Genomic DNA, 27241 nt, shown 5'->3' with positions numbered 1-27241 from the left:
TAACCTGAAGCATTTGTAACCCATGGTACCACTGTACATGGGTGCACTATAATTGATATAGGAATCTACATCTTGATATAGAGATGCAATACATCTTACCATAGTGGACAAGATTATGACCAGGTGACGTGTGTGCCTGCTGTAAAGATGGTGTGTGTGTGTGTGTGTGTGTGTGTGTGTGAACTGTAAGGAGTTTCAAGGTAATTCCTATCGCTTCTTAACAGTTATTGATCTTTAAACCAGACCTATACCAGACAGACTTTCAAACTGAGGATTTCTCCTAATAGAGGATGATCCTCTACAAAGTTGGACCACCCTAGTCCATCCTAGCTATAGCATGCACTGTGAGAAGGAGTGGAGGCATGCTAATAGCCCCCACCTTCTTTTTGCTTCTATTAAGTGCATAACTTGATTTCTATTAAGTGCATAACTTGATTTCCTGGCTGCCTCCACAAAACTGCCCATTCATCTCTGTACCGACTAGTGCAGTCTAGGGCACAGTACGAATAGCAAGCCCTCAGACAAAGTTAAAAGCCAAACCAATTTTAGCTTTTTCTACATGTTTTTAAGGCAGCAATTTAAACACTTGTTGTAAAGTTGTTCTCTCTCTCTTTTGGGGGGAGGGGGAAGGACTTATTTTTAAACAGTTTGATGTAAAAGCAAAGGAAAATAACATAGGAAAATGTATCCAGATGGGCCTAGTCTAGGTGATGTCCCCATTCAAGCCAATACGTCACAGGAAAACAGTTTCAATGTAAAACAGCCCCCTCAGTGTTCAGCTTCAAGTATTGCTGGTGTCTGGATTAGCTGTAGCCCTCTAGCCCCTTTTGATTTCACGACTCTTCTATTTTTAACAGCACTCCAACCTCTTTTTGACAGCTTTACTTATATACATTATTTCCACTCCCGCTCTCAACCTCTTGGCCTCTTAAGTTAAATTAGACTCCCTTGGTTCTATTTGAGTTTTTATTTTCCTTAATTTATTTGGTTTCTTTTATTCTTTGTGTTTTATTTTCACCTTAGCAATCAAATTCCTGAGCTTTACTCTTGATCAACCTGTGACTTTTTGAACCTCCTGGTCAGAGCAGCTTCTGAAATGAAAAGCAACAATTTTACAACAAAGAACAGATCATAAAGTGGTGGCCAATTATGTTCTTTCGCAGTCGTAAAATACCTTGAAATGATTAATTACATAAGTTATCAGTTTTTATGAAGCACTTTCTTGCAATTGTCCTGAAACTACTGAAAATCTGTTTTATTGGGTAACTCAGAGTTTGGTGTAAATGGCCAGAATCCAAAGAGCTATTTTATGAGTGTGCTCAAGGACATTTTTGTACTCAGTAGAAATCTGTAGACTTTTCCGCTTTGAATAACAAACTCCTGTGCCACAATACAAAATGCTTTGGACAGGCCCACTATAAAAGTTGCATAGGAGGCTTCTCTTTATGAAAAAATCCAGCACCACTTTGGGCATGAAAGAAGTGAATGTTTGTTTGCTTCTAGGCCCATGATCGATGGCTAGTAGTCACAATGGCTATTTTTTTACCATCATTGTCAGAGACAGCATGCTTCTGAGTAACAAGAAACCACAGGAAGGGAACGTGTTCTTGCACTGTCTTGCTTGCAGGCTTCCCATCAACATCTGATTGCAAGAACAGAATGCTAGTCTAGATGCTTAACTGGCCTAACTGGCTGGTGCAGCTCCCTGAGACATGGAAAATCTTTCTGCTCACAGCCATTGGAAGTTGGTGGGATTCTCAGCCAATTGTGAGAATTGGTGGGATTGCCCATAAATAGCCAATCATTGCTTTTGTTGGGCACAGGGCACTTGTAATTACCTAGACTAGGTAAAGTATGCATGAATATGCATTTATTTGTGGGGGCAAAAAATAGAAAAATACTTTATATTAGGGGAATATCCTTTGTAAAAATGTGAATATTGGGACAAATAGCATACAATACAGCATATATTTTGAGATATGTATGCTAAAATACTGTTGAATTTTCATAGGTTTTTTATTGTACGGAAAAATTAAGACTGGAAAAATAAGAAACTGAGAGATGCTTATCCATCTTAGGCTGGATCTAGACACATCAAAGAAGCATTTCAGTTAAACACATTGTAAACTTTGTAGGAGAAATCGGGTTGGCAAAATAGAACTCCACAGTGCCATCTGGTGTCAGAGTGTTGTGAGAAGGAGAACTTTTTCTTTGCCAATGTAGCTGAGTCCCCAGAGAGACATCCTTAGAGTCATAATGGAAAGTGGGCTATATTAGGAACAACAAAAGAATGTAAACATAGAGATTATTGGCACCAACAAATGAAGAAAATGGGAAGGGATGTTGGAAATACTATTACCTCGGCTTCTAGAAGCACTGTTCATGTAAAGTTCATGAATTACTGAACAGGAGGATTCTCCCTTTTCCTTGGGATTAAGGCTGCAGTTGAGCTGCAGTGGTGCAAGTCATTATTTGAGCCATTCCAGCTTATACTGCTCCTTAGGACTGGGCTATCCGATGGGCTGTATCATCTGTTGTGGAAGGAGCTACAGATGGGCTTGTTCAAAATACCAAGTTAGATACAGTGCAAGATCAGTTGTTTTGAAGGCTGAAACACTGAAATGACTAAGGTGCTTAAATGCAATCTGCTTAAATGCAAATATTAATTTGATTATAGGTAGGGGTAAATGCTCAATAAACAAGGAAATGGAATGCATTGGGTTGTATCAGATTAGGTCATAGTCGGTGGTCTTGCTAATCCTTACTAACTTAAAATCCATAGATTTCAAAGGGTCTACTCTAAGTATAACTTGGACAGATGCAGCCCGTTGACTGGAATCTTGCTCTGTTAAAATTAATGGCAATTGGTTATTGTCATTAATTGTCATTAGTTATTGCTGTTAGTTAGAACATGATTGTATCCATTTTGTGATAAGTCCGTTGATTTCTTTGGGTGTACTCTGAATATGGCTAACATTGGATATCTATTCCATTCCCAATTCGTTGCACATTTATACTGATTTAAAGCTTATGAATATAATAACAGGAGCAGTTTTCCATTCTGACTGAAGAAAAGAAATCTATCTTGAAAAGCATTTCTCTGGTCTTAAGCCCTTACTCGTCTCTACTACTCCAGCCTGACTTAATTTTCCTCCTTATTTTTTTTTAATCCTTCCCTCAGTGATTCATAATTAACATAGGAAAGTCAGTTTTAAAAACTGAAATCTAGCTATTTCCCTGACATCTGACAGCTATATGGTTTCATTTTGTCTATTTTCCCGATGCTCTAATTTCCTACCACAGTGGTACCTCGGGTTACATACACTTCAGGTTACATACGCTTCAGGTTACAGACTCCGCTAACCCAGAAATAGTGCTTCAGGTTAACAACTTTGCTTCAGGATAAGAACAGACCTCCGGAATGAATTAAGTACTTAACCCGAGGTACCACTGTATAGAGTTCCACCAGCAACATTACTGGGGACCATTCTGTCATGTGAGTGTGAACTGGCATGACCAAAAAGGCATAGATTGACCACCTAACTTGATGCACCAATCACCACACTATTCTTCAAGTGTCATTGAATCAAAAGGTGCAAATCCGAATGAGAGCGACTAAAGAGATATTCACTCATTTGGCAAGCAATATATGTTTTTGAAAAGACTGCATTGCATCATCATCCAACTGAGTTCAGGAAATCAAAACTTTTAAATAAAAAGTTTCACTTTGAATTTAAAAGTTTGTTTTAGAAACCCTGTGGATAATTTAATGTAGCTAAAGCATGCAACAATTCCCTCCTCTCCCCTTAAGTTGGAAATAGAATAATTGGAAAGATTTCTGTCAGTATGAGATGTTTGTGCTAATGCACGGTCATTTACTTCCGCACCACCTGCTGTTATCAACTTGCATAGTATGTGTCTTATCCTAGACGTTCTTCTGTGTTTGACTGTTCCTAAAATGTGCTACACATTCTGGATAAAAATGACCAATTTGACAGGATTGTGTTTGGAGCTCATATATGATTTGCTTTGTGATATATAGAGAAAATGAACTTCACCACATGGCAAGCCTTGGCACAAACACTGAGGAAGTAGAGCACCCTTTTTCCAGTCTTGCTTCAATTCAGTTGGCATTGTTCAGAAGAGGGGGCTGCAGCTCAGTTGTAGAGTATCAGGCTTGCATTCAGAAAGTCTCTGTCTCTAGGTAAGACTGGGAATGTCCCCAGTCTGAAACCCAGGAAAACTGCTGCCAGTCAGTACTCAGTAGAACCCCATAGGAACCAACCTGAACCCTGCAATCATCATTTGAGACCCCTCTTCTTGTGCCGCCTTCATGAGGGGTCCAGAGGGTGGCAACATGAGATCAGGCCTTATCTGTGGAGGCTTCCCACTTGTGAAATGCTCTTCCCAGGGAGACTGGCCTGATGCCTTCATATTATCTTTAGGTGCAAGGCAAAAAAAAAAAAAAAAACCTTTTCTTCCAGACCTTTGACTAATTAAACAATCTTTGTTGTTGTTTAGTCATTTAGTCATGTCCTCCTCTTCGTGACCCCATGGACCAGAGCACGCCAGGCACTCCTGTCTTCCACTGCCTACCGCAGTTTGGTCAAACTCATGCTGGTAGCTTCGAGAACACTATCAACCATCTCATCCTCTGTCGTCCCCTTCTCCTTGTGCCCTCCATCTTTCCCAACATCAGGGTCTTTTCCAGGGAGTCTTCTCTTCTCATGACGTGGCCAAAGTATAGGAGCCTCAGCTTCAGGATCTGTCCTTCCGGTGAGCACTCAGGGCTGATTTCCTTCAGAATGGATAGGTTTGATTTTCTTGCAGTCCATGGGACTCTCAAGAGTCTCCTCCAGCACCATAATTCAAAAGCATCAATTCTTCGGCGATCAGCCTTCTTTATGGTCCAGCTCTCACTTCCATACATCACTACTGGGAAAACCATAGCTTTAACATTAAACAATCTAGGACCTTTTAAACTATGGGGCAGTATTATTTTCCCATTTGTTACTATGTTGTGTATTTTTTGTGCTATTATTTTGTATACCACCCTATGATCCTCAAATGAAGGGCAGCATAGAAATTTAACAAATAAATAAAAGCTTTGATCTGTTTACAAACAATTGGACGCACAACAGTGACTATACTAAAGAATGACAAGTAGATCAAAATGGCAATTTTCATCCCTTTTTATTAATACCCATTACATGCTACTCAGACATACTCTATGGAAATACATTCATAGCACTGCTGAGACCAACTGACCTATTCCCCAGATACTAATTTATGGTTACCTGCTGTGATCTTTGGTGTTCTGCCTGACATATGAAGAACCATGCTTGAATCATGAGTGTCCAACTCCACCCCATAGTTTGAAGCACAGCCACCTACATGTAGCATGCCTCTCAGGTATCCTACATGCTATTTTGTGTTATGAGTATCTGTGGAGCCCTTTTTGGACACCCACTAGGGGTACAATGAACACATGTTGGGAGAAGTGATCTCATGGTGACAGGTGTTGAGAGAGTCAGAACTTACAGGGTTAAGAAGTTCTGAGTGACGCCTCACATTCTTCAGAGGCGTGTTTAGAACACTGGGAGTGGTCAGTATCTTTGAGAGAGAGAGAGGAAAAGACACACGCAGTGTGAGCCTAGTCGCACACGGAGAGGGGCGACATGAGTTGCGTTTCACCGGGAAGATTTACGATTTGTTGATCTGTATGAGATTAAAGCTACTTGTAAGATAAGGAAGAAACCGAGCGTCTGCCTGAATTATTGCTGCACACAAGGCTGCTTGCTTCTGACGCTGTGTTAATCTCTGCTAACTGGAGCTGGTGCCCGGAGGGTTCAACAGAGTCACGCCACGGAAGCGTGTGGACTCCATGGGGCAAGGAAGCTGCCAGAAAAAGGTCCCCAAAGGTTATGGGTGTCAGCTGACACTGTGAAGCAAGCCAAGCCAGCTGGAGCTAGCTGGGGAGCTGTGCCTTTGATCGTGAGGCAAGGAGCTCGCTGGGAGGAGCTGTGCTGTACCGGGTGCCGGGAGTAGCTACTGGTCGTAAGTAAGCTGGGCCCCGGGGGAGAAGATGGCAGAGAGCCATGAGTCTTGTGCAGTCCTTTTTGAAGAGGCAGACGGGAAGGAGCCCTGGGTCGAGTGGCAGGCACTGAAGAAAGTGGGAGCCAGACCAGAGGGGGCTAGACGCCAGCCTGAGGGATGCCCAGAGGGGGCCAAGAGCTGCACAGAAGCTGGGGAACGCCCAGAGAGTCAAGGAGGGGCTGTGGGACGCCCTGGAAGCCCAAAGTGGGCTGGAGCCGTGTCAGGAAGCTGCTGCGATGCTTTGACACGCCAAAGTGACAGGCAGCCGTGTGCTGGAAAGCTGCTGAAAGCTGGGAAGAGGAAAGCAGAGGTTAGCTGTTCCTCTGGAGGCTGTGCACCTAAGTTTGGGGGTGCAAGCCAGAAAGGCCAGTCCAAGGGTCTTGAGAGTGCCAAGGCTGTTTGGCAGGAGCTGGAGAAGGTTTGCAGAGAAACCACAGAGCTGGAAGCCAAAAGCCACGTCCCCAAGCCTCAAAGAGAAGCCTCTAGGAGTGCTGCTGGCAAGAGTGGGGGGGCACTGCAGTCCAAAGGCAAGTTTGAAAAGTTTTCCATTCGTCGCTGTTTTGTTTGCGGTTCTCCGGAGCACCTGCGCCGAAGCTGCCCACAAAGAGAGAAAGGGCAGGAAAGTCCCAAGGACATTTCCCATGGGAACCAGCCCGGGAGAAGAGGCCAGCGTGGAAAGTCCCAGGGTCGGCCGGAAGGGGAAGGAGGTGCTTATCAGATGTTTGCGTCAATGGCTGTTTTGAAAGACGCCTGCAAAGGCCCTAAGGAGGGGGGCAGAAGGAACTCTGTTGCTAAGGCAACGAAGGACAATTTGTTACGTTGGGTCATTGACTCTGCTGCTAATAGACATCTCGTGCCTGAGTCACCTGGTGTCCAGTTAAAAAACTGCAGAGCTGTTTCAGCTGGGAAAACAGTGTGTTTTGCTGATGGGTCACAAAGGCTTGTAAAAAAGTCTGGGAATATTTATCTTGCTTTCTTGCAGGCGCAGCTGGAAGTCTACGTGGCGCCGGGACTGAATTGTTGTCTTTTGTCTGTACCGTGTCTTTTACAGGAGGGGTACATGGTTTGTTTTGAGAACAATGTCTGTACAATTTCCAGAGGGGGGAAGCAACTGGTACGTGTTGAGAAAAATCAGAACAACCTCTTTGTTCTGGAATCACCCCTGGAGGGAAAGGGAGTGGGGAACACTCATGTTTCATGTGCATGCGTGTGGCACAAGAGGATTGCACATGGGTCTTGTGATGACTTGCAGATGTTATCAGAATGCACCAAAGGGTGCAAGGTAAGAGAATGTGGTGAAACCCTAAATTGCAGGGCTTGCAGGAAAGCCAAGAGCAAGGGATGCAGTTATCCCAGGGTGGAGAGGGTAACCACGAAGCCTTTTGAGCTTGTGCACGCAGACCTGTTTGGGCCTATGCCTCAGCCAAGTCTGGGCAAAGCCAGGCATCTGCTGATTTTGATTGATGATTATACTAGGAACTCCTGGGCTTTTACGCTGAAATCGCAGGAGGAAGCAACGCAACTGATCAAAGATTGGGTTGCGGCGGTGGAACAGAGGTTCTCCACCAAGGTGCAAGGTTTCCAGTGTGACCGTGGTTCAGAGGTCACTGGGTCTGCTCTAAAGAGTTTCTTTCGCCAGAGGGGGATACGTCACAAGGTGACTTCGCCTCAGGAAAGTGGCGTGGCAGAGCTGAGGAGTAGGGTTCTGGTTCAAGTTTCAGAAGTCCTATTGGGTGACTCTGGGTTGCCTCACAGTTTCTGGGGGGAGGCAGTAAAAACAGCCAATTTCACGACGAACAGGTGCTACAATGCAGTGGTAGGTGACACCCCATATTTCTTGCTCAACGGACAGAAGCCGCAGGTGCATTTCTTCCGTTCGTTTGGTTGCAGGGCCATGGTGCCACATCTGATCTATGCAGAACTTGCAGATAGCCCCATACACCCAGCACAATAGTATCGCTACATTTTCATGAAGATCTGTGAATTGGGAATTGGGAGCCGGCCTTCCAGAATTTCACTACTTGCCCCACATATGTCTGTTTAACCCCAAAGGATCTCTGAAAAGCAATTCCTTTAGAAAGATGTTTAACTGGGTGCTTCTTGCACTGGGACATAGCTAAAGGAGAGCACATGTTGCGGATGGGGCCAGGCAAAGCACCCCGTAGTTGCCAGGCAGGATAGATTGAAGGGGCCTGGCTTGGATAGGTGGTTGGTGTTGCTGGGGTAAATTTGATGTTGCCAATTTGGGGGTGGGAACAGAGGTTATTTAAACAAGGTTCACAGCAAGCTGCTTTCTCTTTCGCTGTGGGCACCGGATCACCCGCCTGCCCTCCCTTGTTTGGGCTTGTGCTTTGACCTTGCTATGCCTGTCATGGGGTCGTCCGCCTTGGTGCGGGGGCCTGGTAGGAATTTTTCCATTTGGCTGATTAGTGTGTGCCAATTGGTTTTTGCCTACTGCGTAGCAAATCGTCACAACTTGTAAGGTTGGCGGTTAGGCATTGGTTTAAATTGGTTGGTGGAGGGGTATGGATTGGCTGTGCCTGCCCCTCCAATGCTGCTGCTGCATGGGAATTCCATTAAAGGAATTCAGGGGCTTACCATCCTTTCGTCCAAACCCCTGGAATCGTGTTTGGGCCGCATAAGCCCCTGGGAGCAAGCGGGGAGAAGCTGAGGGTCTGTGCCGCAGCTCCAGTTATCCCTGATCTTGTTCCTCCACACAGGCTTTCGCTGGAATCCGGGAGTCAGTGGGACAGATAGTCATAACCAATGCCTAAGCAACCACTCACAATTTGTATGTTTAATAAAGTTGTGGCCAAAATTATGCCAAAAACCTTAAACAAAAAATTTATGAGTGATATGTGAATTATTGGGGTAGGGGTGTTTTGGGGGACCTCAGCACGCAAAAGTTTTTGTCTTGAACAGCATTTCAGGCGACTGTGATGCAGCTATTTTGCTGTTGGGAGGGTTTCAATAGTGCAATGGGAAAAAAACCCTAACATGTTTCCTAGAATGTTAATGAACATTTGTGTGTGTGTGTGTGTGTGTGTGTGTGTGTGTGCAGTTTGTGACCAAATATGCATATGTAAAGTTATTTCGGCAACTTCTAATAGCAACCTTTCTCATTAGTTTTGTTTACATCTTCAAGTTTCTCACAAAAATATGCTAGGTTCTGTGAAGCAAATCAAGGCAAGCCTAACATCTGTTTTTATGTTTGTAAGACAGCGTAAGCCCTTTGGGACGAAAGGAGAATCTTCTCCACAGTTCAAAACTCTTGTGAACAGTTTGATCTAATTTTATCATATGATTGGGGATTGTGAAACACTAGGAACCCTTTTCTGCGGCTGTAGAAGCAGAGATGTAATGAGATGCGTTGAATACACTGTTGGGAGCACCGACTGGAAAGCAAATCAGCTAACTACATTCCTCACTAGAGTTTTCAAATGTATCTTCCCAGTGATTGATCTCGGTCTTCCTGTCATTTCCCTTTCTACTGCTTTCATCAGAAAATACCAAAAAAAGAGTTCGGGAGTATTTCCCCCTAGACTGTTGAAATCTTGCATGAATCTTATATTCAGTGTTGGAAATGTACCACAACCTTCAATCAATATTTTCAAAGCTATATAATTGACATATTCCTTGGTGTACTTGAGAATTTCACATTTTAATAGAAAGAAGATGAAAAACCTTAGTTTGCATATTTCTTGTTCTGGTGTGTAGCACATTTCCTAAGTGAAACTTGATATTAAGACTAAAAATAGTACCAGAAAATTCATTGGCATAGGTACCCATGGGAATATGCACTAATTACTGGAAGGCGAATCAATGTATATGATGGCCTTAGCATTTTTTATTCTCAGTTTTCCAGTTCTATGACAGCGTAAGATTTAAATATAGATCACTTAAAGCTAAGTAGTATCACAAATAGAACAGCAAGAAGTTTGCTTGCTTGTTTGTTTTTTAAAAAGGTATTCTAAAACATGTGTTGCCATGAAGAAATTTGCAAATATGTATGAGAGTCAGTCTCTTGATACATTTCATATTTTATGTCAGCCAGTTACAGAAGACTACGGTAAGAAAATTGATTCTGAAACTTACAGATACTGAACCTTAAAAGCTAAAAAATAAATAACCCAGAACACATGAAAAGGGGAAATCTAGAAGCTCCAACTATTTTAATTTGGAGTATACTAGCACTTGTAATAATATTACTGATTCTGTTGTGAAGCATGTCTGCATACTTTACTTTTAAAAATATGGTCATGTATACATTTTATTTGTAGGGGAAAGATACTAGTGACAAATGTACATTTTTCATGATTACATCCAGAGAACAACCAACAAATTAAAAAATATCATCATATCAAATTAAGGATGAAATTCTATGGTCCCTGGAAGGATAACCCAGGGGTCCTGAGCATGCTCTAAAATAATTGTATGTCATATGACAAGCTTTTAGGATAGTGGGTCCTTGTAGACAATTTATATCTACGAAGTAACAATTCTTAATGTTTCTGTTCTTAAATTGTTTTAACAGTTTTTTTCCTTTTAAAAAAAATAATGTGCATTTCTTTGTTGCCCTGGCCTCCTTCAGGATCTTATCACCATTATTAGAATGTTATATCATTTTGAATGAGACGATGCATGGGAATGTTAACTGTGGATTAACTGAATAGTGTTTCTTGGTGGGAACTTGAGGAATACATTGTATTAAAAGGCAGACTAGCAGGCAGCAGAGTCAGTTAAACTGTCATGGTTCTCTATTTCTCCCACCTCCAGAAAGAAGACTCAAAACAACTTATTAAATAGTTTAAAAAGATTATATTTTTTCAAATATAATACAAATTAGAGGATCTGCCAATTAACCATTAACTAGGTGTGGGCAGATGGATATTAATGATTGCATATGATGAACACATCCCTCACCCCATTATTTACTTCCCAGCCATGGATTGGGAGAAGGTCTCCCTCCTTGCTAAGTGAGCCATGGGTAAGTGGAGTCTAACCCCACTGTCCAGTGTTCACCAAGGTGTGCAGGATAGTCCCCAAGGGAATCCCAAATTAGCCCTAGCACCCAGCCTCCTTACCCACATAATGTTTCTTGCTCCTTCAATGTAAAACTTTGATACGCTATTTGCCCTCATTTTCAAAACTCTGCTCTTGATTCCTGGTCCGTTCCTTTACTTTAATCACAGATGTGTCTCATGACATAACTGCATGTGACCCTAACTGTGTCACTTGCAAGCACATTGTTATTGCTAGAGTGGAGCTAAGTGTTAACCTCCTGGCATGTTGTGATCCCAGTAAAAATCTTTCTCAGTAGTTTAGCATAGAGTTTCTTTGAGGGAAATATTGGGGAGAAGAAAGATGAGAGTTGATAGTCTGTTGGGAATGCCATCAGAAAATATGGTGATGCAAGAGAAGGATGCTGAAATGGATTTTTGAGCCAAATTTATGCATATTTTAGAGCTTTGATCATGACACTGAATCAATGCCTCAGTCTTAAATCTTCCATGTGCTGAATGTTCTGGAATCCCTGTACCTATTAATCAGCATCTAGGAAAAAAATGAATACTTGCTCTAGCTAACCAAATAATGCTGTCTTTTATTGATGTTGCCTCCTTAACTGTAGATCTCCCAGACATCTGTGCAAATTGCCATAGGTCCACTGTAAATTTTAAGCATTGCTAAAAACCACTTGACGGTATATTGAATCTGTCAGCTTCAGTTGTAAGAGACAAAAGGAAGAATTGAATGCAGCACTGAGCATTCCTGCTTCGTGTTGTCATTCAGTGAGATGAGGCTTACTAGAAAACACAATCAAGGGTAAATAATCATGCAATAATATTCACTGTTTATATTTGTTTTGAGTACCCAGGACAGGAATATATGAAATGCAAAACAGATCAAGATGGTTGTTTATAAATGAAATATGGAAAAATGAACCAACAACCTGAAATCCTTTCCTTACTGCTTCATTATTCTTTGTCATCCAGTTAGAATTTGACCTCTCAAGCAGTGTAATTCTTTGCATGCCTACTTAGAAGTACCTCCCATTATGTTGTATGAGAATGGCTTATAAGTAAGAGTTTCAGTTTCTTTTTTCTCCTATCCCAGACAACTTAATCTCTTTTACAGAGTAGCTCTCAAACAGTGTGGGTGATGGGAGTCGGGATGGCAACATGGCATTTCTTAGGGACTTCCCCCGCCCCAAGGAATGATAGATTTAGAAGTGCTTAGAATGCCCCATGGGAGCAGACCTTCACTGAACCATGGGATGACTTCATCCCTCCTTACTATCTGTATGTGGCTCTTATCTACATTCTCTGTCTCACCCGGCATCCCAATCCACAGCAAGTCCAGGAGATACCTGAATCCTCATTTAAAAAACAACAACTATGATGCCATATAAGGGATGCCATATGTGATTGTGGCCTCAGTTTTGATTTTATATTTGCCCCAGGTTTTTAACAATTGAAGGGGGATTAAGTTTTGTTTCAAGACCTCTCCCCTTTCCCTCTTTGATGTCCACATCAGATTTGCAAGGGGGTGGTCAGTAAATAGCTGTTCAAGTTGATATCTTCCTCTTCCTTCTGAGATAGCCATAGCTTCAACCATGTTAGCTGTGCAGTTTCACAATACAAAGCTAGGCTAGGAACACAAAGTCTCCTTTCTGCTTTGATGTTTGCATAATATTGCTGTCAATAGTGGGGCACTTATCTTCCCAAAGAAAGTTTTCCAAGCTTTTCTGCAAGGTTTTTAATTCTCTCAAGTCCACAAACAGGAATAAAATGATGAACAAAAACAAAAGTCTTGGCAAACCATCATTTTATGCTAATCCTTGCTAACCACTATAACTTTAACTTGCTTGATCTATCTACACAGTTAGGTCCCATCCCAGGGATTCTAGTAGATGAAATACCTGGGCCACAGATATTCTTGGATTTTTCAAAGATCACATTATATCATCTGTATACAGCAATATCTTAATTTTGCCATTTCTCTTTTTGCTCCCTGTATCTGTGGATCACTTCAAATTGTGCAACCTAAGGGCACAGCCTATTACTAAAGCAAATAATAATGGTGATATAGGACCGCCTTTTATTTTTTCTGCCCTTAGCTGTAATTCTCTTGTCAGTTATTTATTTATTTAATTTGTATACCACCCTATACCTGTTGGGATTTCAGTTCCCACCAGCTGCAAGGAAGCAGCTACATTGTTGACATCATGTGATGTTTATGAGCGTGAGACAGGAAGTCTCAGCCAGTTCTCAGTGTAACCGGGTGGAGTTCCTGAGTGTTGTTTCTTCCGCTTCTGGATAGAAGCTGAGTCGAGTCAGAGACTCTTGTGCTGTACTGCTCAGGAGAGCAGACATGTTTTGTACAGTCTTAGTAAAGTAGCAGTAGACTACGGACTGCCTCTTTCTTCTGTGATGTGATGCCAGGAGGAAGTGAGTGTGCTCCTCTCAGAAGGGAGGGGTCACTTATTAATGGTCTCTCTGGACTGATGGAGGATTCCAGCCAGAGGGTGACCACCGGAGAGAAGCCCCGGCGTCCCGGGAAGCTTGGCACCTTTCCCGGGCAGGCGTTTTTCCAACAATACCCACAGGTCTCAGGGAGGTTCACAGGGTAAAATTACAACATAAAAACATGAATAAAAACGAAAGCAACTGAATAACTCCACCCCAACACATTTATTTTTAAGGGCATCAGTTGTCAATCAGGCAAAGGCCTAGTTAAAGATAAAGTGTTGACCATTGATTGAGTGAGTAGGGTTTTTAAACTGAAGTTGCTCAAATTCAAAATCATTACACTACTTACTACTTTCATATGCTGAGGTCCAGTAGCATTTGTGAGTGGTTCATGAGCCATGCAGCCAGCCACAATTGGAAGTTCATTAATACCTAAAAATCCTCTGTGGTCAATGACAGCATCCCTCTTCAGTCTGGTCAATTGCAGCATACCCCTTCATCTAGAATTTCCCTACCTACATTATCACTGCTTTGGGAAAGCTAACATGAAATATTATTTTTTCTTACTGAGGGGTGTTATTTTGCCCACCTTCACCCCTTGAACTTCCCAAACAGGTTAAAACAGGATTCACACCATCAGCCTCCATCTGAATAAAGAAGAATAATTCTAGTACTAGCAGTGATGGAAGATTTCTGTGATCAAAACCATTCCTTTGACTTTCATCAGGGAGAGCTGAAGACATGGCACATAAAAACAAAATATGGGGATTTCTGTCTTGCAGCAATAAACTGATAACTCACAGGTGGGATTTCATCCAAGGCTGTCTTTAGAGCAGAAGCCTTTGGAAAGGGCTTTCTCTGCAGGTGGCAAGGTTCATTTTGTAGAGTAGCCATTTGAGTCATGTTTCACTAAACAGTGCCTTTAGTTGCCCAACATAAATCTCTTTAGTAGTGAAGTTGTCACATGTGACAAAACTATCTCAGGCCATGTAGTATAAATCAGCATTTTTTTTGCAGAAAACTTCAGAACTGAAAGATATGTAATGTTTGTTCTGTATCCATCCCTGTGATCATGGTCAAGCATACAATTTCTTCTGGGCATCGTGGAATTTGTACTTTTTCATGAACTGAATCCCATCGGCCTCAGCCTATTAGAAGTCATGTGTTTTCCGCTGGCCTCCTTACATTGCTTCCTAAATCAAATCAGGAGAATGCTTGCTTCTTTGCAAATGATAGGTTTTCTTGCTTGGTAAGGAAGAGACTAGCAGGAGAGGGTTAGGGCAAAGGCTAGGATAAACATTTTGAGCAGGACCCAAACTCAAAGAGCTCTATCTCAAGGTGAAACTTAATGGAAGAGGCTGAAGTTGGCATGGGGGTAGTTTGCCTTATGAACTTCTCTTGATTCAGAGTTTACCTCATCCCTAGATATAAATGGTATGAAAGCTAAGGCTGGTAGAATGTTGGCATCTGATGCCCAAAACCAGTGCCCATACATGAGCAATGCAATTTCAGAAATTACATAGCATATCCAAACCATCTCCAAAACTTCCTGCCGATGTCGGTATATTTTCTCTATACTCTTCATTGCCATGTAAGACTTTTCTAGTTCAAAGTCTTTGGGGACTCTTTGAGTTTCCAGTTATACAACAGATTTGTTCATACTATCATAAATTCTTCTGGAAATGCAGTTACGGTGCAGGCAGTGCTAAAATACACAAGGTGCTAATGAGCTTTCTTCAAACAACACAATTTATTGAAGTCACTTAATACTGTTTTTCTTTTTTTAAGCATCAGGAGTTTCCCACAAATATAAGGCAGTAGTATAATTTGTTTCTCTTGTTTTTCAACTTTTCACTTCAAATTGAAAACATAAGCACTGCATTAAAGAGAATGGCACTAATTTATTTCCATCAAATGTTCACATATTTAAGGCTTAGTTTGTAATCCAAAACAAACAAATTAAAAGGGAAAGAAAGAAATTGTTTTCTTTCCAAGGAAACGTGCATTCTTATAAACCACAACCTTAGAAATGAGTGTTTTGTTTCAAGTGGAAGAGCCTTCCAATGCACATTTAATTTATGTACCATGCCAAAATATATTTCCTAGAATCAAAGAATGGTTGAGTTGGAAGGTTTCCCAAGGGTCATCCAGCCCAACCCCCTGCAATTCAGGAATCTCAACAAAATCATCCATGACAGATGGCCATCTAACCTCTGCTTAAAATCCTCTAAGGAAGGAGAGTCCACAACCTCCTAAGGGAGACCCATTACTGTCAGAAAGTTCCGAATCTCCTTTCTTTTAACTTGAAGCCATTGGTTCAGGTCCTACACTCCAGAGCAGGAGAAAACAAGTTTGCTCCATCTTGCATGTGAAAGCCCTTTAGCTATTTGAAAATGGCTGTCTTATATCACCTCAGTCTCCTCTTTTCCAGACTCTTCCCCCACCCCACTTGTGATGCCTTAGGAAACTCCCCTCATGTCTCAGCAAATAATGGGTGTGGTATCCATCAATGAGACCTCTGTCATTGCATGGCTTCACAGCTGTCAATCTATTGAAGATCAAGTATGCAATAACAATGACCTTCAACTGCAAGGAGACGTTTAACAGGAGAGACACTATGCACAAACACACATTTTCTCTCTATGTGCTTTGTTCCCTTCTCTTGGTCATCACTCTCAATTGCTCAAATACTCTCTTTGTAATTTGTTCTTATTTCTTTACCCCTTTCAGATAATATCTCATTAATTTGTGATATCTTTCTCTATTTCTGTATCTTCCCTTCAATCTATGCATGTCCATTATTCCCTTTCTTTCCTATTGGCTCAGTTTATGTGCAGGGGTGCAAGACTGGGCTTCAGGCTGTGGCTGCTTGTATTTTACACTGTTGCTGATGCCTGTTCGTATGGTTCTGATAGCTTTGATGCCAGGAAGCCATCAGAGGGAGGGCAGGCACAGGGAACAAGCTTCTTGCCCCTAGGTCGGGCATCTTCTGGGTAGGAAAGGGGGGAAATACTCATGCATGTCCTATAGAAGCCTCTGTGTATATGGCTGCAGACATACTTCTCAGCAGATGTTTGTGATGTGCAAGAGAATGTATGTCCATCATAGGCTCATTTCTTAAGTTCAGTTGTCTCCATGTTCACACCAATCTGCATTTTTTAAAATAAAAACTAAAAAGTCCTAATGAACATTTATCATTTCAGTGTGGATTTCTCCTTATGTACACATTTTTATATGCAATTTTACCTAATATACACATTTTGAGAAGTGATGTTCCCTGATACAATGCATTTTAATGTTATTTTCACTAATAGATGCATACTTTACCCTGGTATATGCATTTTTGTATGCATTATTCATCTGAAGAACTGCATTGCAAAATTCAGAGAAGTGCTGATTTTAAAGGATGGACATGTTTTCTGTTGTATATTGTTTTGTAAAGGGTTAATTAGATAAGTTCACTTTCAAAGTAAGCTGAATTGACTTTCTCCATCATCCCTACTCTAAACCCCCCTTTGCCCTAGCTGTGTCTTTACCTGTCCCACACCTGACCTCATACATGACATCAAGTGTAGAGCAATTGGATACAGCTTGGCCTGGTGGGCCTAATTAGGAATATGAGCCAGAGGTTTCCCCACCGCTAACTTAGATCGTGGATTGCTCTTCTGGAACCCATTTTAGCAGACACCTGTCGCTTCATGAGTTGGTATTGTTTTCCACTGAGAATTCTGTATTTGTTTTAACAATAGGGTTTGTTTTATTGTTAGCTGTCTTGGGTGGATGGTGTGCCTAAAGACCATAAAGGATCAAAATTATATTAATTAATAAATAAAATAAATAAGTGCCCATGATACTGGGGGAGGGGCACAGTATTACAGTGGAGCAGTTAACTGAAAAAGGAAAGCAAGAAAAGTGACACATCTGTGTTTGGAGAAATAAATGTTTGTCTTTTATTTCCCTCTCCCTGATATTGAGACATATGGAGATATAGATCAATATACATACAGATATATCTGCAGGAGAGATCATGCAGTAAGATAATAAGAGCTGCTTGAAACTGTTAGCTCAGAAGGCAGTGGACTCTCCTTCACTGGAGATTTTTAAACAGAGGTTGGGTGGCCATCTGTCAGTGATCCTTTAACTGTGATTCTTGCCTTGCAGGGGGTTGTTCCTGGGCTCCCTTCCAACTCTACCATTTTCTGATTCTATGATCAATAATTACTACCTCATCTTCTTATATGAGTATTCCTACACAGACACTGCAACTTTTCAACCAAATTCTAGGTTTAAATAAAAGTAATTCATTTTGTAGTATTAGAATCATTACCTCACTCCAGGAAAGTATAGTTATAAAGCTATCATATAAAAATTCCTAACAATTACTATATATCAAAGTGCTTGGTTCCATTTGTGCTCCTCCACTGCTGATCTTGGGCTCAGCCCTTGAATGACAAGTGTTAAGTTATGTAAAGTATAAATAACCTTACTCTTTGCATTAAGCAGTTTTTCCCATTGTAAACAGGTGCAAATGACATGTCCTCTGGATTTATTCTATTAGCTGAAGTGCGGCGTTTTGAGAAGCACACTATTTAGCAGTAAACCTTTTGTCATTGTGGATTTGAATGGTACAATATTTATGGGCTGTAGTCCATTAAGCTGCTCCCCCTAGTTTATAGGAAGTGTCAGTAGCAAGTGCAAAACCATACATAATTTATCTCGTAAAACAGCACAAATAACACTCTACTTATCATAAAATCTTTCAGCTACAGGCAGCTAAGATGGAAACACATATTACTTGGTATGCATATATACTTATTTCAACAAAGTGCAGAAGTATAAAGATAGAGACCCATCAAGGATGCTGTATTGAATTTTTGTTGTTTCAAAAACAGCTTCTTCTCTTCCTTTGACTGAACTATGTGTTGTTGATTTGATTTGTTAACTTTCCCAACTGGGAGAGAGAGTTGTAGCCAAGGCAATCAAATTAGTATTCTCATTCTGCCCTTTGAAGATGAAAGATGGCTTTTGTTTCCCAGGACGCTGTCTCTAATGTAATCTGGAAAGTGTAATGTGATCAGAGGTCATGGATAAATTAAGAGTTGTGGCACACTATTCAAACACATTCTGACTTCACAGCATTTGCATTCCTGTTTACCCTCCTGTTTATAATTTCACCATAAGTAGTATTTACTCTGAACAATTTGTTGCTACCTTTAAGGCAACAACTTTGCATTAAATAATAATAATAATAATAAATAAGCAGCATTTGAAATGATCAATTTGTTTGTTTTTTAAAAAAGGAAATCTGGTTTTCATGCAAAAAGAAAAGGCAAGGCACTGTATTGTTGTTGTTTATGAAATTTTGATACCACCCTTCATCTAAGGATCACGGGGTAGTCTGCAGTATCATTGAGCTTGTTTTCCCCTCCTCCTTACCCTCTCTTTTTCCTTACATGTTGTGTCTTTTCTAATTGTCAGCCTGAGAACAAGAGTGATCTTAATTCTAGTTTTTTCAAACTGCTTTTAGAACATAATCGGCTAAAGGCTAGGTATAAATGCCATAAATAAATAAATGGTGTTCTCTTTCAAGCTTTTCAATTTATTTTATTCAGCCTTACATCTGTGTTTCAAAGGCATGCTAACCTATGCTGTTTTGCTGGGATGCATACGGAAGTTCAAATAAAAAGGCCCTCTACCAGGTTTAAGCTTTGCTGTTATTGACAAATGAAGGGCCATAGGGGATTAGAATTGGAGCTCAGGGAGGAGAAGGCTATTGGCAGCTATTAGCCATAAGGGCTATGCTCTGCCTCCACAGTCAGAAGCAATAATGCTTCTCAACACCAGTTGCTGGACACCTCAGGAGGGAAGAGAGCTCTTGTGCTTGTATTCTGGGTTTCCCACAGGCATCTGGTTGAACACTGTGAGAACAGGATGCTGGGCTAGATGGGCTATTGGCCTGATCCAGCAGGCTCTTCTGGTGTTCTTACAATGCTATGTGAAAGTAAACTTTAGTTCCCAGGATTCTTAGGGGGAAGCCATGAGATTTAAATGTGTGTTAAATGCATGGTGGATGTGATCCAGGTTGCATTCAGTGACTATTGGCATTGTTTAGTCGTGTCCGACTCTTCGTGACCCCATGGACCAGAGCACGCCAGGCACATCTGTCTTCCACTGCCTCCCGCAGTTTGGTCAAACTCATGCTGGTAGCTTCGAGAACACTGTCCAACCATCTCGTCCTCTGTTGTCCCCTTCTCCTTGTGCCCTCCATCTTTCCCAACATCAGGGTCTTTTCCAGGGAGTCTTCTCTTCTCATGAGGTGGCCAAAGTATTGGAGCCTCAGCTTCAGGATCTGTCCTTCCAGTGAGCACTCAGGGCTGATTTCCTTAAGAATGGATAGGTTTGATCTTCTTGCAGTCCATGGGACTCTCAAGAGTCTCCTCCAGCACCATAATTCAAAATCATCAGTTCTTCGGTGATCAGCCTTCTAATGTTAGTTTTGTTTCATAGGAATGAAAGAACTGTGGCAAAGCATCTGCCTTTCCGTGGATGTTGATTTCCCTATTACAGATTGGAGATGCACCATGTGGACAGTATAAGCAATATCAATACTATTATCCAGATATATTTGCAATGAGAGCCATGATGAGGACACAAATGGGGAAGATAAAGAAAAATTAAGTTAAATGAACTAACAAATTCCAGATGATAGGTTCAAAGAAGGAAATGCAAAGCAGGACTAAATGTATTTTTTGAAATGCTAGCAGCGAAACAACAAACGCTAAACCAATATTACTCTGGGTAACTCACACAGCAATAGAAGATTACAAAACAGACACATCTGGGGTTACCTGGCATGTTGGTTGTAAAATTCATGGTTGCAATGCAAGGATGAACTTGTGCAATAATTTTTGACATAATAAAGTCTCCTTATTTATTCATTTATGTATTACAAATGGTGCATGTGTAACAGCAAAACAAGTAGCCTTTGTCCCACCTGCACTAAAACATGTTTCTCTCATATTGGTCTCTATAGGCACAGCAGACATTGCAACTCTCTGATGGTTTGACTTTATCCCTGATGGTGAATGCCAACAATTTTTTAATAAAAAAAATATTATCTATCTTTTCGTCTGACGGTGTGTGCGTGTGTGTGTGTGTGTGCGTGTACACACACACACACACACACACACACTAATTAAGAGCCAACACTCAGTGTCAGAATTATCTCTCAGTTTAGTGGGGAAATAGCACAAAATATTATCAGCTGGAAAACTGATCTTTAAAAGTGATAAAACTGCATGAACACTCCATAACTGCAGCACTTGGACTATATAGAACTGCTCACCCATCCACATCCATTCACTGCTGCTCAATAAGAGGCAGAGCGTGTGACTGAGTGCATTTAGGAAGGTGTGATCCCTTCAGATATCCAAGATTGTTACAGATTTTAATGGTCAAAGACACCACCAAGACTTCTGGTTGGCCTTGGGAATAGACTGGCAGCCAATAGAGATGAGAGTCCAGGCAATGTATTGTATTTTGAACCAACTGGAGTTTCTGAGCATTTTTCAAGGGACAACCCATTGCAGCAGTTCAATCTGGGCACATCTGACTGCAGTCAGGTTGGCCTTCTCCAGCAAAGGGTGCAATTGGCGTATAAGACTAAACTGCCAAAAGGTGTCACTGGTCAACTGCTGTTCCTTGTGCAGCCAGGAGCAGTACAGTGGTACCTCGGGTTACATACGCTTCAGGTTACATAAGCTTCAGGTTACAGACTCTGCTAACCAGAAATAGTGCTTCAGGTTAAGAACTTTGCTTCAGGGTGAGAACAGAAATCGTGCTCTGGCGGTGCGGCGGCAGCAGGAGGCCCCATTAGCTAAAGTGGTGCTTCAGGTTAAGAACAGTTTCAGGTTAAGTACAGACCTCCGGAACGAATTAAGTACTTAACCCGATGTACCACTGTACATGATTCAGAAGCACTCTGCATAGTGAGTTCCCACTCTCATGTTTCTGTGCTTAATCTCCTATGGGTGTGTTTCAGATAACCTAAATGATTTGGAAAGTGATACCAGAAAGCCAGCGTAGGAAAGTGTCTTTTCTTTTCTTAAAAGGAAAATGACTGGTTGAGTGATTTGAAATCCCACAAATATATAGCAACCAGCAGAACTGATCCTTTCCTTCATGTCCTAACCACTTCTGTAGCTCCTGTAACCACCAATAATCTTCTTCAGAGGGTCAGGGAAACCTATCAAACATTGTCAGCTTTATTAAGTTGTACTACAAAGAAATGTTGCTGGGTTGTTTTTTTCTTGAGGGGGGGGGGGCTTTAACAATAATAGTGTTAGTCATGTTTGCTAAGGTACCTGCAATTCTGAAAACCTGCTACAATTGTGTGTGTGTATGTCTATGGGGGTATTCTGATTCTCTTCAAAATATGGTTTTTGTTTGTTTGTTTTGTAATTCCAGACATTAAGGTCTATGCATATTTTTTCTGTTCCATATAAGCAGCACCCCTTCCCCATAAATGGCTATGTTATATGCCATCTGACCTGCAGGAAAATAAACAATTGATAAGACATAGAAGAAGCTATTTGTCTCCAGCGTGAGTAATAAATTAGCTTTTCAACAAATATCTGATTAAACAAATATTTGAAGAAAGAGAGGAGTGGAGGAAAAAAACCTTCAGGCTTATTGTTTGGTTTTGCGCTGTCACTTGATTAACGGTTTACCTTTTATTATTTGATCACTTCAGCCTTGATAGGCCAAGAGTGGGAATAACTTTCAGAGACTGAGACAAGAAGCACTGAAGCAGAGAGCAAAAGCAGACAGGTTCTCACTTGGCTAGCTCTGCTTTGCTTCTCATTGCACATGAAGCAGTCCATGATGAGTGAAAGCGAAGGAATGTGCATTGCCTCATATTCCACCTCTGAAGTCTGGCCTGCTGTCAGCATCAGTGCTGGAGGTATTTTGATCAGCCAACGGGAAATTTGAAAGGAAAAAAAGCCCCTCAAACCAGCAGCTCAATGACCTGTGGAAAGGTAAATATTAAATGGTTTTGCTGTTTATCTGAACAGAATATGTGAGCTGAATATATTCACCCTGGGAATAATGTGTGTGTGTGTGTGCATGCGCGTATGTGTATGTGCGCATGCAGAGGAAATTAAGATGCTATTATTTTGGCATTTTTAGCTTTCAACAGAACAGGAAATAAATTAAACACAGGCATAATGTGAGGCATCAACCCAGCAGCCCCTCACAAACTAACCCATACAGTCTAGACCACAGTGTGCTATAACAAGAGCTCAGGCTACATGGCAGAACAGTTACAGAGCAAACATCTTGAGGTGGTTTTTAATTGGCAGGAACATAAATTGTAGGGATTTTTAAAAATATATACAGTCATACCTCTTGTTACGTTTGCTTCAGGTTGCGCGTTTTCAGGTTGCGTCCCGCAGTGACACAGAAGTACCGGAAAGGGTTAATTCTGGGTTTCGCCACTCACACATGCGCAGACATGGCAAATCATGACCCCACGGGTTATGTTCCTTTCAGGTTGCGAATGGGGCTCCGGAACGGATCCTGTTTGCAACCAGAGGTACCATTGTACTGCTTAGAAACTACATTTTGTATAAATCTCCACAGCTACTTAAGAACATAAGAAAGAGCCTGCTGGATCAGGCCAACAGCCCATAAGCATAACCTAAGCACAAGAGCACTCTGCCCACTTGTGATTCCCAGCAACTGACATTTAGAGGCATAATGCCTCAGTCAGTGGAGGCAGAACATATTTCCGTCATCACCACACACTGCCCACCTTGTAGAGATACAGACAAGCACTTTTGAGGCTACAGTGCTATAGACACTTACTTGGAAGTAAAGTCCACTGCATTCAAGGCAGGAGTTCAGAGCAGAAGTCGAGGACCTCCTTGAGCACAATGGGCTGGGAGATCCTGAAACACCTCAAGATTGGCTTAACACATTTTGATTTAACCGAGAGTGACACACATTGTTATCTAAAGAGGAGACCTGCCATAACAAAGAATCATACAGTTGAAAGAGACACTGATGACTATCTTGTCCTACAATGCAGGAATCTGCAGGAACCCCATACAGGGATTGAACCTGGAATCTTGGAATGGTCAGCCTCATGCTCTAACCAACTGAGCTATGTTCAGAGGATTCACTAAGGCCTCAGTCCTATATACATTTATACTCATAGTAAGTATGTATAGGTGTGTGTGATGAGTCCAGAGTAAAAAGAGTAAGAAGGAATTTAGCAAGTAAACATGCTTTTAAGTAAGTATGCATCCATTCTGGTTGTAAGACTATTGAAACTGGTGGGAGCTGCAAGATTACGACCAGATATTAGGGATACTCTCACAGTTGCCTCCTCTGTATTTTCCCTTCACATGTTGAGGTTCCAATAGATCAGCTTCTGATGGGAAACAGGATGAACTACCCTCATATTAGAGTTGCATGGACACATTTACTTTCTTCATGCTTTGATTTCTGGACTTCTTCACTGAACAAATTGTTTGCCAGAGCTTTTCATATCTTTTGTTCAGCTAGATTTCCTTTTACATTTGCTAGTTGTACTGTGAATATTAAAATACTGAGCATTTAATAAGAATATTAAAATACTTCTTTAAAGATGGAAAAATCAACATAAGATGGTATACTCACAATTACATCAATTATCCTTTTAGCTAATAGAAAGGTCCTGACACTAGTTCATATGTTCATGCAGATCGAACTGTGCATTGTTCCACATTCCTTCAATTAATGTAAAGGATCCAAGTAAATTGAGTTGAAGACAGCATTAACAATGTTAACTGTAGAAGGAGAGATTTTGGGGGCAGGGAAGCAAATGGCATGCTCAAAATTTAGGTTTAAAAGGCAGTCTTACATTAGACACCTATGTGTTAGCTTTTACATTAGTGGGACTTTTCCTTTTATTCCTGTATGGTTTGTTGAAAGAAAGAAAGAAAGAAAGAAAGAAAGAAAGAAAGAAAGAAAAGAGCGAAAGAGCGAAAGAGCGAAAGAGCTTTTACTTAATCAGCACTAGCAAGCTATAGGAGACTTAGAATGGAGATATAGATCAGCACTAGCAAGCAAGCAGGTCAGGCTTTAAATGGGGTACCATGCACAATTACACCCATTCCCAGCATTCCTAGTGCAGTCTTTTAATATTAAAAGGAAGAACGTGTGCATATGTACTCCCATTACTGTTTTTTTAAAAAAGTATGTGCAGGTTTAAATGAATGGGGAGCAATGCACACTGGGATCTTGGCCAACATATGACTTTATTGATTTATTTTAAAAATTTATGCCCCACTTTCAGTCAAGTTATTCTCAAGAAGACTTATAAGCAACTGATAAACTGATTTAAAAACCCTTACACATAAACATGCAAGTTCATATGTATTCATGGGAGGGGATTGCCCTTGCCCATGAATGAATTAATGGGGGGGTGTCTATGAGAAGATAGTGGTGGCAAAGAGTTTTCCCCAACCTGGATTTTTTTAAAACCACACAACAGATTTGTGGGTTAGGGATGGGTGGAGGATGAAGGAAATGAAATGATGCTGACATTGTCAAGACGTCCCCCATCTGCCAGTTTTACCAGTGATCAAACACTAGAGGCCACAAACGACAGTGCAGAAAAGATGACCCAAACTGCCTGTTACCAACAGTCTTCCACACATAGTCACACAGGACACAATGTGCCAGAGGTGGAAAATGGGCTTGATATTTTGCCAACAGTTATCCAAGCTCTGGTAATCTCCTGTTCGGATGATTGCAATATGTTATACATGTGGCTGCTTTTGAAGAAGGTCCAGAAGTGTCAGTTAGTGTGAAACAGGATTGCCAAAATTCTGACTGGGGCAGATTGTACAGACCATATTTCACCAGTTCTAACAGAACTTCACCAGCTGCCAAGTTGCTTGTAAAACCAATTCAAAATCTGGTGCTTACATAAGCAGCTCTAAATGGCATATTAAGGGTTCAAGTACCTAAAGGAATGTAGACACCTGTATTAGCCTTTAAGGTCACCATCTAGAATCATTCTCAAGGTGTCTTTTTTACTGTAAGTACGGATGGGTAAAACTGTCAAAGTCACTTTCTCTCAGTTCCCATATTTTTCTAGTTCAGATTTCTGCATTTCTACATCAGTTTTGTTTAAAGTCCTCCTCATAATTCAGCAACATTTTAGTGTGTATCCAATTTTCCCTAATAGAAAATTTTTCACAAAGCATTTTTTTTCTAACATAATGCATTTTATGCTCTTGAAAATATGCATTTTGGTGCACACTTTACCCAGATATATACATTACTGTACATGTCACTTGGTTGGAGAACTGCATTGCAAAATTCAGAGAAGTGCAAATTTCAAAGAATGACTCTGTTTCAGTTCACATATTATTTCAGAAAGTGCAAATTAGGTAGGTTCACCTTCAAATGAGAGCAGAAACAGTTTTAAGATGAATAAAAGTGTGGTCTCTCTCACACACTTCTCTTTTCTCCCCCCCCTCTCTTTCTGTCTTTCTGCCTTCCCAAAGAAGTTTCAGTTGTAACATCCTAGTTATAGAGGGTCATCCCCAAGGAGTCATGAATAACATCAACATTATTTTATATTAGGCACAAGACTGAAACTTTTTTATTCACTCAGATGTTTTAACTATTCTTGTCAGTTCTTGATGAAGGGCAGAATAGACTTGTTTTATTAAATAAATGTATTTCCCTGCACTGGTTAGAGAAGATATGGTGACATTGCACATACCTGATGCTGTTGCAAAACTGACATACCTTGGGTACTTCATTTGCGAGAGCACATATCTCCAACATAAATACAGTGTTTCTACTGAAGCTGCTGTTAATGAGAAGGCCAAAATATCCAGGACCTCTCTGTGCGCAGTTGAGGAACCACAAAGGTGTCGATCAGGCTGCAGTACAAATCTTGTCGTATATTACAGTTACAATATAGAAGTTGAAGGGAGATGAAACTAAACCTCTGTTTTCTACTACTGCACAACAGAGTTAATTCTACTAGGTAGCCATTACTGATAAGTATTTGTCCAACAATGATTATGAGCAGGAGAAATAAGCATTCTTCCCCTGGGACAACCTTTTTCACACAGTTCGGGAGTTGCAAGTCCAATTTATTGAAATGGTATTTATGTATGTGTAACTGTGAAAGATCATAGCTCAAGATAATTACAGCACAAGTCCTCCTTTCAGGGAAAATGTCTACACCATCTGTTTTACTTTGACTCAATTTGCTAAGGTCCAATTAAGAAACATGTTTAAGTCAACAACTCCTTTTTTCCCATTCAGTCAAGACAAATGAAGACAGCCCTATTCCCCCTGGACCCTGTTCATATTTTTTCAAACAACTTTGCAAATGAATTTGAAAATCTGTGCACCAACCCATCTACCGTTCTCTCTACATTTGAAAAGTAAGGTAAATAAGACTCTTGATACATTTTGATGCCATTGTTTTTCAAGTATGTTTGATGGGAGTTGGAGATAAAGGCAAGATACTAATAGGATACATCTGAAGGATGAGAACAAGAGTAAATCAGACTAGGAAGTGGTCAATCCACACATATTCCATCTGCACATGACATATATACCAGGGTGTGGGGGTGAGCACTTCTTCCCATATTTGTTAATTA

The 27241-nt window shown here is 41.0% G+C and overlaps 1 long non-coding RNA gene across 1 annotated transcript in view; it reads left to right on the top strand.

The window, feature by feature from the left end:
* LOC310742587 overlaps positions 1 to 27016 on the top strand; it is a 93993-nt gene extending 66977 nt beyond the window's left edge. Inside the window, exons 4-5 of the long non-coding RNA XR_014538586.1 lie at positions 22318 to 22603; positions 26901 to 27016. This is a non-coding gene — a long non-coding RNA (uncharacterized lncRNA). The remainder of the gene's footprint in view (positions 1 to 22317; positions 22604 to 26900) is intronic.
* Positions 27017 to 27241: the final 225 nt, after the last annotated feature.

The sequence above is a fragment of the Podarcis filfolensis genome (genome assembly GCF_964270895.1).
Source record: "Podarcis filfolensis genome assembly, chromosome: 9".
NCBI classification, from domain to species: Eukaryota; Metazoa; Chordata; class Lepidosauria; order Squamata; family Lacertidae; genus Podarcis; species Podarcis filfolensis.
The sequence above is the reverse complement of the archived record's forward strand: the minus strand, read 5'-3'. Positions and strand labels throughout refer to the sequence as shown.